The following is a 12169-nucleotide window of genomic DNA, read 5'->3' as shown; positions in this document are numbered from 1 at the left end:
CCGTGTGGTCCGATCCAGCATACGAGCCACTGTAATAGAAATTGCTGAAGAAATTAGTGCTGTTAATATAAGGCAGGTGGTCATAATGCTATGCCTCATCAGTGGCAATAAAGTTATGCCTGGTTAGTGTCTGTAGCATTAAGATATGTAGTGTTATATATGATGGGCTTTAAATTCACTTTTGAGTTTATAAAACAATAGAACAAATTACAATTAGTGGAAACGGCGTTTGTATTTTGACATACTCCACCGCTACATTATATCACAAACCATTATTTATCTAATGCCTGGAAATATTTGCCATACAAAGATTTGTTTGTACGCCTAAACCATTCTAGCACTGACGGATGTACTGTCATCTTTGAAACGTTTACACCATTGAAATGTCTTATTGTGGCTGAGCGTCTCATCACCATACTGTGCTTGAATTCTTCTATAGATATCTGTGGGTTTTACACCTTTGTTCACACACACACACACACACACACACACACACACACACACACACACACACACACACACATATATATATATATATATATATGAAATAATGTTATCTTCACTGCTCAACAGTTGAAGGAGTTTTTGTCCTGTCTATACCATGCTACCAGAACACCTTTTTCTACAAAATAACTAAGGCATTTAAAAAAAAACATTATTTTGCAGGAAACACACTGATCAAAATTAGAGAACAACAATGACTGTAGCATGGAACAAGATTACAACAAAATTTTCTGAAGGTTACAACAGTCAGCAATGAGTAGGAAGTGTACAGGCCTCTGCTCTGAATGACTTCAGCACATCTGCAGCCACAGGACAGCACTAGTCCCTCACACTGCTCTGGTGTGATTTTGGTCCACTCTTCTTCCAGTCTCCTCCACAGTTCGGTGACTGTAGTGGGTTTCTTGGCCATAACTTTGTCACCAAAGATTTTCCAGAGGTTCTCTATTGGGTTGAGATCAGGACTCTGGGCAGGCCATGTCATTATTTCAATGTTTTCAGTTTCAAGGAACTGCTTTACCCGTTTTGCTGTGTGACATGGAGCGTTGTCCTGCATGAAGACTGCGGGCTGATTGGGTGATGAACGCAGGGAAGGAACCATATGTGGTTGAAGAAGGTTCTAATAAACATTTGCATTCACTCTGCCATGTAGCTGTATAAGAGGCCCAACTCCTGCTGCAGAAAACATGCCCCAAACCATGACACTTCCTCCTCCACTTTTCACTGACTTTTTTACACACTTTGGGTTTAGTCTTTCTCCAGGTTGTCGCCGAACATAATGTTTCCCATCGGACCCAAATAAATTAAACTTGCTTACATCACTGAAGTAAACTTTGGACCAGTTATCCTCTGTCCACACAACATGCTTAGTCTAGCCTTTTGATTCTTTATGCTAATGAGAGGTTTGGTCACTGCAGATTGGGCTTTCAGTCCAAATGCTCTTAAACGTCGAGACACTGTATGACGAGACAGATCCTTACCCTGGTGAGCAATTCCAGCTGCAGTGTGGAAACGATTGCCCATTGAGATCCTCCACAGTATCCTGTCCTCTCTTGTATTTATCTTGCGTGGACGACCAGCATTCTTGGCGGACTTGAATGAGTTTGTGATGTTGTAAAGATTCAATATTCTTGAAATCACAGATTTGGAATGACCAACTTGTCTTGCTATGGCTGATAGGGTCATCCCTTTGGCCTTCATCTGGACAACCTGCTGCCGGAGGCTTTCAGTCACTTTAGAACGGCCCACCATCTTACAGAGTCAGTGAAACAGGAAGTTAGGCTGCCAGTTAAATAGGTAGTGACAGATAATCAAGGAAATTAGCACCAGGTACCAGATTAACACCAATAACTGGGAGGTATCTGAAAGTGTTCTCTAATTTTGATCAGTGGGTTTTCTGCAAAATAATGTTTTTTTTTTAATGCCTTAGTTATTTTGTGGAAAAGGTGTTCTGGTAGCATGGTATAGACAGGACAAAAACTCCTTCAACTGTTGAGAAGTGAAAATGACATTATTTCAGAATTGTTCAATTGTTTATAAATTGTTCTCTAATTTTGATCGCCAGTGTGTGTATATATATATATATATATATATATATATATATATATATATATATATATATATATATATATATATATACACACACACACTGGCGATCAAAATTATCAATAAATATATATATATATATATATATATATATATATATATATATATATATATATATATATATATATATATATATATATATTCCAGTTTTGCAGTTTTTGTGGAATGTTCCCGGTCTGCAGTGGTCAGTATCTATCAAAAGTGGTCGAAGAAAGGAAACAGTGGTGAACCAGTGACAGGGTCATTGGCGGCCAAAGCTCATTGTTGCACTTGGGGAGCAAAGACTGGCTCGTGTGGTTTGATCCAATAGACGAGCTCCTGTCTAAAGAAGTTAATGCTGTTAATGCTCGAAGAGTCAGGACAGCTAAAGGGGGAGCCACACAATATATTACACAGGTGGTCATAATGTTATGCCTGATTGGTGGCCATAAAGTTATGTCTGGCCATTATACAGTATATAAATATTTGGTTTAGTTGGCATGGTGTGCCATGGTTGGGTTAGAAAAATCCTCAACCCCACTGAACACATATTTGGATGAATTGGAACATTGACTTCAATCCAGACCTCCTTACCCTGATCTCACTAATGCCTTTATGTCTGAATGAGCACAAATCCCCACAGACATGCTCCAAAATCTAGTGGAAAGCCTTCCCAACAGTGTGGAGGTTATTGCAAGGGGTGAAAGGGATTTCAAATCACATAGAAATGTGAGGGTCAGGTGTATTTTTGCCTGTCCATCTCAGTGCACCAGGCACACACATTCACAACAAGAGGCAGTTTATCAAAGCCCATCCACCTGCTTGTACGTTTTGGGCCAGTGGAAGGAAACTTGAGGAACCAAGTTGGAAGAACCTTCTCACCCATGTGGAGGGAGAAGGTTAGGGATAAAAGCAGGCATTTATTACATAGAGTAAGCATTGTGTAGGTATTATTTGATGCTTGTGTGTGTGTGTGTGTGTGTGTGTGTGTGTATGGGCGTGTGTTTGTGTGTGTGTGTGTGTGTGTGTGTGTGTGTGTGTGTGTGTGTGTGTGAGAGATGTCTGAGCATGTGTGGTGTGTGAGCGTGTGTGTGTATATGTGTGGTGAGAGCGTGTGATTCAGGCAACCTTCCTGTGGTAAGCTACCATAGTTTTTCATACACTTATACATTAAAAAAGGGAAATTAAGTACTGATGTGGAGAAACAAGCGTTGCAACGCTGTGGCCTGTTAAAGAACTGAACTCATCAGCATTTCACACTTTTATTTAAGTTCTGAACTTATGACAAACTGCCATCAAGATTCTTCTTTAGTTACTAACTATGCAAAGAAGTGAAACTATAATAAGCAAAGTGGCAAACACAGAATGCTGCCAATTTAAAAACGTGACCCATTATGTAATGTTATATTCAGTACATCATGTTGGACTGAGATAAAAAGCAAAAGTTCATAGTTAGAACAGTTGGTGTTTGGGAATAAATAAATGATGCAGCTTAATTCATAATAATTTATTTAGATTTGCATCAGTTTCAGGCATCACAAAACCGTTTCCTGCACAATGTATATTTGAGAAAAGTTTTCTCATTTGTTTTTACATTTGTATGTGGTTTGTTTGCAACCACTGACTTGGCTTTTTGTAAGATACCCTCTTTTTTTTAACCATTGCATATATGGAAGTGGTTGTGTTCAGGTTTTCACAAGGCTTTAAATAATACTATTGTTCTCAGTTATCACCGCTGCTTCACTTTACAATGCAGTGAGGATAAGGACCTGGTGCACATTTTCTTTTAACTGTGTTTTAACTCGCTGGTCTCATTGTTGCATTTATTCTTTAAAAATGGTGTGTTAAGGATAATGTAGTGCTAATATTCATCTATGTATGTGCACATGATTAGAGAGTGTGTATGTTGGTCAGTGTAGACAATTATATAAATGAAGTAGTTATATGAAGGGATATATATGTCATACTGAAGATTTTACAGAAAAGGAATTCATCTTTGCTGTCTTTGGGGGAAAAGAAGGGTTGTCTGTGTGTCAGTGCATGTGTGTGTGTGTGTGTGTGTGTGTGTGTGTGTGTATCTGTGTGTGATTTCCCTGTCAGAGTGGAACAGGAAGGCTGGCTACTCAGGAAAGGAAACTGCCTTTATCAAACACCAGATGCAGGACAGCATATGCTTACACTGCAGAAACACACAGAGACATACACACACACACACACACACACACACACACACACACACACACACACACAGGCGCCCACACACATACAATGTTCCAGTCATCAGGTTCACACATCGAAGGCCTTATTTCTGCTATGCTTCTTAAACATACAGACAATACAGCTTGAATGTGTATAGAGTATAGAAGACCTAAATCATTGAAAACATTGAGTACAGATGTAATGATAATTACAATTATGTGATACTTGCAGTTAAAAAAAAAATCATTTTCTATAACAGAATGTCCTAGTGTTTTTTCCTCAAACACTGAAGAAATTCACGAACACTTATCATTTTGCATTTGCGTATGAACAATACATTGCTGAATACAGTTTAACTTGTAAAGGGGGCAGTTAAGGCTTTGGGTTACTGATTGGTAAGGTCGGGGATTCAAGGCCCGGTATCGGCAAGCTGCCACTCTTGGGGCCTGTAAGCAAGGCCCTTAACTCTCCAGTGCTCCAGGGGTGCGGTATCATGGCTGACCCTGCGCTCTGACCCCAGCTTCCAAGCAAGCTGGCATATACAAAAAGATTATTCCGCTGTGCTGTAATGTATGTGTGACAAATAAAGGCTATTTGATCCTATTAAAGACTAGTTCTTGAATTTGCATATGCTGTAATCATGTGACTTATCATGTGACTGAGAAACCAGACAGCACAAAGTCCTCAGTCCTGAAGACTCTCCTGTGCTGGGAAACTTAATGACACACAAAGCTGGAGACTCCTTCTATAAATCATCTTAAATAAACTTCAGCATGTCAATAATTATGTGTTTTTCCTTTGTTAAACAACGGCACATGCTGCTCACGTGTTTAATTGTTAGCTTCAGATTATGTGGAACATCCATCATACAAGTTCCTGTAAATGATCTGTTTTTGGCGAAACAAAAGCGTGTTAAAACTGGGGTGTTAATGCAACCTTATTTACAGCTGAAGCTACTGTCAGAGCTGTGAGAAAAGCTGTTAGTAAAGTTTAAAGGAAATGATACCTTCTGACCAATCAGAATCAGGAATTCAGAACACTGTGCACATATATAATTGCATGTGTCAACTATTACTGAGTTATATATTTAAAGGCATGTAATTGTGTTAATAAAATGGAAAACACACACCTGAGCCATGGAAACTGAAGATGTAATATAGTTGTCCTATATTTTAATAATTGATCTGATCTTTCAACTGAACTGTTCCAATGCTTAAAAAGGTTCAACTTTTCTATCCTGTATTTGTTGTGTGGTGCAGTCCACTCAACACTGACCCATTTACGCTGTAGTATGTGAATGGCTTTATTCAGGCCGCTCAGCTAATGGGTGCAGTTGCATATTTCCATTGTTTGGAGCGAGCGCATCTTACCTCCCCCAGAGATCCGAGATTCATTTATGGAATTCCACAGATCTGGAACACTCCTGCTTTTATTTGCAAAAATGGTCCAGAATGACTGGCACATTCTGATCGTGGGCACACGAGCCAACGTGTTTTTGGCGCCGTGTTTGTTTGTGTGGTCCAGCATCATGCTATAACAATTACTGTATGAGTTACATCCACAATGATCACAAACAACAAGGCAGTTTGAACAATCTCAGAGAGCAACAATGACAGTACACAGCAGAGATAACAGATGTGGCCGAACACCTCATAGTTAACAGAATAGTTATGATATCCTCAAATAATAAGTGATTTCACTCCCAGCTATACAATATAACAAAAACGTTCGGTACTAAATGTCTGAAAAATTTATTACTTTTTGATTTAAAATGTCATTCTGTATAGGTAGATAATTTTTTTCATTCTATTTTTCTCATATATTTTATTTATAAATAGTAAATAAAATGGTAAATAAAAGAAGATTAAAAAACATTAAAAAAAATATTAGTTTGTAAACATAATATCCAATATAAATATATAAGTATTATCAACACTTGTCACATTTCTGTTGTATGATTATTACTATTTTAATTTTGAAAACAGTCTTATTTATTTGCATTTTTTTTAGCCCATATTAATGACATTATTTAATATAATAATATATTGTATATTTAATTTTCTTTTTATATTTTCTATACCCTAACACACTGACACACTAAAAACACTTTTGTTTATTTTTTTTTTCTAATAGCTATTCATTATAGTACTTTTTGTTCCACAAGAAATTAACTACGTTATATATGTGGAATGTCTGTATGATCCTATTTCTTAAAATGTGAACATTTATTATCTTTTATCCCCACTTTATACATTGTCCCACATTTCTCCCCTCCTTTCTTTCATCTCAGCTGTCCTTACAAGGTTCCCATTCCGTGGATAATATTTCCTGCTTTGATCATGCAATAAGAGGAGCAAGTCTGTCCCATAATGCTCACTTTTATGATTCTGATCCCATTTCAAGCAAAAGTGAAAGTTTATTCCTCACATGGTATTTAAACTCAAGTCAGAATGGAATGTGAGAAGGCATTTTGGAGAATAGCAAACACAAGATCTGTGTTTGAGAACTGCTTTCTTGTGTTTGCAGTTGTAACAGTTAGATTAAGTGTGGTTGGTTCTGTTGGGTTTAAAAAAGGCTTGGAAATCAAAGCTATCAAGTAACAGCTCTTTATGGATTCGAGAACATTCTCAAAAGTATTTTTTCCACTTTTTTTTGTAACCTCTTGATGTTACTGTTTACTACACTTAATGTTGGTAATTTACCAATGCAATTAGCATGTGACAAGACTCGGCTGGAGAGTATAAGTAGATCAAATATATTTATAAGAACTGAAACACCTAGTCACTAATCTGAAATACCGCTCAGATTTAAAAATACAAAAAGTGTAAGACAATAATATCCAATAAGAAAAATTACATTACAGTTGTATAATGGGATGTTTCCTGAATTTTTCTGCAAATGCATTTGGCATTAGGATTGATCAATGTCATGTTTGCTTGATTTTTTTTCTAGAAAACATAAATACTTTCTTCAACATTTAAGTTGTATGATTTTTCAACATTAATACAAACTTTTTAAAAAAAAATAATTTTTATCATTAACTGGAATCATATTGTGAACAAGCAAACCATTATTATCGCATTATGGAGTTATTATTGAACCTCTATGAAGCCTGGTGAATGTTATGTGGCTGTGTTAGATTTTTTTTTAGCTGCAAACCAAACCAGGTAAACAGAACCAAACCTAAACAAAGCAAAAATCAGCAATGAGCAACACAAATGAAAGCCACTTGGCCTTGAAAGCGTATAAGTACTGAATGCACTAAATGTAAAAGTTACCTAATCATTTTCAATGACGACTTTTAAATGTTCTTTGAAAGCTAATTGGAGTATACAGTATAGCCATTAGGCTTAATGGTTTTTTATTGTATGTGTATGTTGTGTGCACTCTGTGTTTGTGCAATGGTGACCTCTGCTGGCTGGGAGGTCACTTCCAAGAAAAGAGTAGGTTCTGAATTAATAGAGAGAGTTGTATGCAAATCAAATGTTATGTACCAGAAGAAAATGACATAGTAACTTCACTACCAAACTTCACTTGCGAAAGCTGCAAATCTATCTTGGTAGATTACGGTTGAAGGAAGCAGTCAGTCAAAATAATGTGAATGCAAAATAGCAGTTCCTCCTTTTCCCCCACAGCTGGCTTTGAGTAAAATAAAATACTTTAGAATTAAGTTTTTTGCACAAACTGTACCAAAAGCAAAACAACACAAAAGCATGTTTTAGCCATTTGGGCCATTAAAACTTTTAGCCAAAAAAATAGAATAGCCTTTATTTGTCACATATACATTACAGCACAGTGAAATTTGTTCTTTGCATATCCCAGTTTTGCTTGGAAGCTGGGGTCAGAACGCAGGGTCAGCCATGATACGGCACCCCTGGAGCACAGAGGGTTAAGGGCCTTTCTCAAGGGCCCAAGAGTGGCAGCTTGGCGATACCGGGACTTGAACCCTCCGACCTTCCGATCAGTAATCCAGCGCCTTAACCACTGGAGCTACCACTCCACTACCATGTTACATGTTTACTGCAAACATAACCTGAAAAGAAAATCATAATACTCTTTTATCTTTCCGTATTCATATGGTTTTCTCACTTGCTTCTCATGGAGTTATTTGTGTATTTTGAGACAGAATTAATACAGAATATTTGCCGTTTTTCTGAACAGATTTATGTAAAAGATGCATTTGGAGAATGCAAATGTTTAGCAGCACTGTACTATATATTTACATCACTTCATAATAATTAATTATTCTATCTTTAATGCATTAACCTGTACTGCAGTGGTAGGACTGATAACAGTATGTAATCGTTTACAGCTGTGCGGGGAGATTTGTGCTTATGCTATTTTTTTTTCAGATAAGTTTGTATAAATCTGCAGATTAGGTCAGATTTCTCTGGGATATAACATCTGGGTGCACCACACACATTCAGGCACAGGCCCCAGAATTTCAGACTTCCCGCTCACACAAAACACGCAAGAACACATGCAGAGCAATTGCAGAGAGTTAGAATCTCATCGCCAGCTGCCATCGCCATGTGTTTATTTCTTTCTGGTGTAACTCTAAAGACGGTTCTTCTTCCTCTACACATCATACACATGCACGTGCATGAGGTCGGCATTTGTTTGGTGTCAGCATGTGCAAGCTGCATTTTTCAGTAAATATTTACTCACTAATCACACACTCGGTTGGTCCTGCAGCACAAACAGCACTCTCGCTGGAGAAAGCATGCTTCACCTAGCTGATGTTTAACACAACCTGGGTTTCATAATCGCCCTGGTGATTATTTTTCACTCTGTAATTTTCTATTTGTGTCATTTCAGAATGCTGAATACAGAAAAGTTGAGATTTTCTTGATGAGTGGCATCATTTTAATTGTTGCCCAGCAGCTTGTTTGGTTTTGTAATGGTGAACAGAATGGTGACTCACCTGATTCCTACATCTTCACGACTGACCTACTGATATACCACAACAAAGTAAACACAAATTAATATTTAACCTAGATTACATTTACATGATGTTGCTGATTTTAAATTCTAGTGAATGTTACAAATTAATATGTGTGTAAAAGGATAAAAATTGTGCATGCTGGGTGCGATTTGGAAAGAAAATTGTGTATATTATGCCATGTTGGATTTTTTAATCAGAAAGTGTTTCCTTTTTTATAACCAAAAGGCTCAGATAGTTGCTCTGGCAAAAATGGGGGCAAAAACAAAAGTACTAAATATAATATAATTTTGTTCAGTGTATTGAATGGGCTGAAGACTGTAGACTTTTGTACTCTGTTCTGATCCCAAGGGACAAACAGATGTTCATCCCTTACAGTTCTTTCAGAATCATGTGATTGCGAAAGATCTCTTTCCAGAATAGCTGGAACATTTTTGGAAACATATTTTGTACATGCATTTTTTTTGGAAGATGCTGACTCTGTCACTGTGTGCACTATTTAACCTCACTGAAAAGTTGTCAGGTGTGTAATCAATAACATCCTGAACAAATTGATTCATGTTTAGATGTATTTTGCTTTTTTAGAGGAAGAGATTCTAGCAAAAAGCACAAAACTTACAAAATAACATAAACATGTGCACTTTTTAACTACCACTACCAACTACCTGATCAGTGTCTTCACATAGACGAATATCATTAATTATTAATAATAACATATAATAAAAGGTCAATTTAGCAAATTTTTTATTTTAGATCAAACTGAAAACTGTGTGTATCAAACTGGTAGCCCTTCACATTAATTGGTACCCAAGAAGTAGCTCTCAGTTTCAAAAAGGTTGGTGACCCCCTATTTTATTTAATGCACAATTTTCTGAGCAGCTGATCAGGTTTACATTTCACTGCATGTTCTATTCTGTGTATAACTATGTTTGTGGCAGCTAAAATTTTGAAATCGTAAAAATATATATATTTTTTTAATTGCATGCACAAATAAAAAAAAAATCACAATTGTAAAGTCGAACATGATTTACTGATTTGCAAATTGTTATTGCCTATAAGGCCTGTGCTTGTATCCTTTACACAATTGTCAGATTAATATCACAGGCACCAAAGCCATAAAGTATTTTCACACTGCCTTCTTTTCTTTCTCCTAATGTGTGACTCGACATGGCATGTGTGCCGAACGGTGGTGTCGCTATGTTCCTGAGATGTGAGATGGCATCTCTGCAGGCCCCAAGGTCACTGATAACACTAAAGTCTGAGCACTCGCAAGAGAGAGAGAGAGAGAGAGAGAGAGAGAGAGAGAGAGAGAGAGAGATCCTGATTGATTACCACAGAGAGCTGGAGTGTTCTGTGGAAGGAGATGATATGCTAACTTTAGAAAGCCAAAGACAGCAGCAGAAGAAATGACTGCATAATGAAAAGGAACAGTGATGCCCTTAATAGTAACAGAAAGCAGTGCTGGTATCTAGCCTCGATTCCTTACAAAATTTGCATAAATTGCAGCATTCTACAAGAGCAGAATTATTTAAATAGGCTGTCTGACTCTTTAATGGGTCAATAATGAATAAAATTGACATGTAGGTCTTATTTGATATGAAAATCTGCTGCGTAATTTTTCAAATATGCATTAATTAGTTACATTATACAGTATAAACACCAGATAAACCCAATCTCTCAGTAGCATTATGTGAGTTCTACTTTAGCACAATGAACAATTTTAATTAGATTTTGACTTTTTATGGCCTTATAAAATCTTTGCCTTCATTTATTTTGTTTAGTTTTTTACCAGAGACATTATGTTCTTTTGACACGATCCTTTTACAAAGACTGAGGCACATTTTATGTAAAAGTCTACTGGAATTTCAGGCCGCAGTTTAAGGAGGTGTTTTAAAAAAAAATTATCTCATTCCCAAAATGTTTGGAATGATTTTGGAGTGCTGAGTGTTAAAAATATACACAATATAATATCACTAATAACATGTTAGTCAGTTTCTTACTGAGTCTTTCATGTCTCAAAGCACCTCTAAAGCAGTAGTTTCATACAAAGAGTTCAAGCCAAAAAAAAAAAAGAAAGAGATGAGACGAGGGGTTTTGGCCAATTTGGATTTTTCTGTGAAACCTTAACTTTCTTTAAAAACCCCAGCTTAGTCTTGCTTTAGTAAATGCCTGCAAAAAACATGGAGCCAGTTTACCAAACAATACAGTACATGCAGTCAGTCTGCTTTACACCTTATCTGTCAACAAGCGTGCCAGCTGTGTATGCTTTCCTGACAGAGTGAATGTCAGGCTTTGATCAAATCACTGGATAACTGTGTGAATCATAGTGAATCAATTCAGTTTTTAATCAAATTCCAGGTGTCTGGACGTCTGTGATGCTCCTGTGCCACAGTCAGCATTAAAAAGTAAATTCTTTTTAAGTCAATCAGTGTTTAAAATGGTAGAATTTATTCACAGACCATGTCTGTGCAAACAATGAACATTTGAAGGTTTTTCTAGGCCTTTCACAGTCCTTCAGAGAAATCAAAAGTCCTAAAAAGGAGTAAGAATATAATAGAGATTGTGTCCTTGTCTGACACTAAATAATCTTTTTGATAAAAGACTTCAGCATAAGAAAGAGAAAAGATTTAGAAGAAATAAATATTCTGAGAAACACTATAAAGAGAACAGAGCCCAATAAAGTGCTGAAACTGCTTCAGAATGTCAAAAAGAAGACACAGAGAGTGAAACAGTGACTGGCGGGACAAGGAATGTGAGAGAAAGATAAAAAAAGAGACTCTGTTCTGTTGGCCTGATGCAGGGCCTCTTTAATGAATGCCTCGCCGCCTCTGTCACTGAGGAGTGTAGTTATTACTGTGATACATCTCTCCAGGCCAGAGGTTTAACCACGCCAGACCAGTATCTGCCTCCTCCCATTTCCCAGCTTCCCCTGCAGCCTGATGT

At 37.0% G+C, this 12169-nt stretch overlaps 1 protein-coding gene across 4 annotated transcripts in view; it reads left to right on the top strand.

Moving 5' to 3' along the window:
- ptprea (protein tyrosine phosphatase receptor type Ea) overlaps positions 1-12169 on the top strand; it is an 83434-nt gene that overhangs the window by 39983 nt on the left and 31282 nt on the right. The gene's annotated exons all lie outside the window — the stretch shown is intronic.

The sequence above is a fragment of the Silurus meridionalis genome, chromosome 7, assembly GCF_014805685.1.
Source record: "Silurus meridionalis isolate SWU-2019-XX chromosome 7, ASM1480568v1, whole genome shotgun sequence".
Classification (NCBI taxonomy): Eukaryota; Metazoa; Chordata; class Actinopteri; order Siluriformes; family Siluridae; genus Silurus; species Silurus meridionalis.
This window is presented reverse-complemented; position numbering and strand designations above follow the sequence as displayed.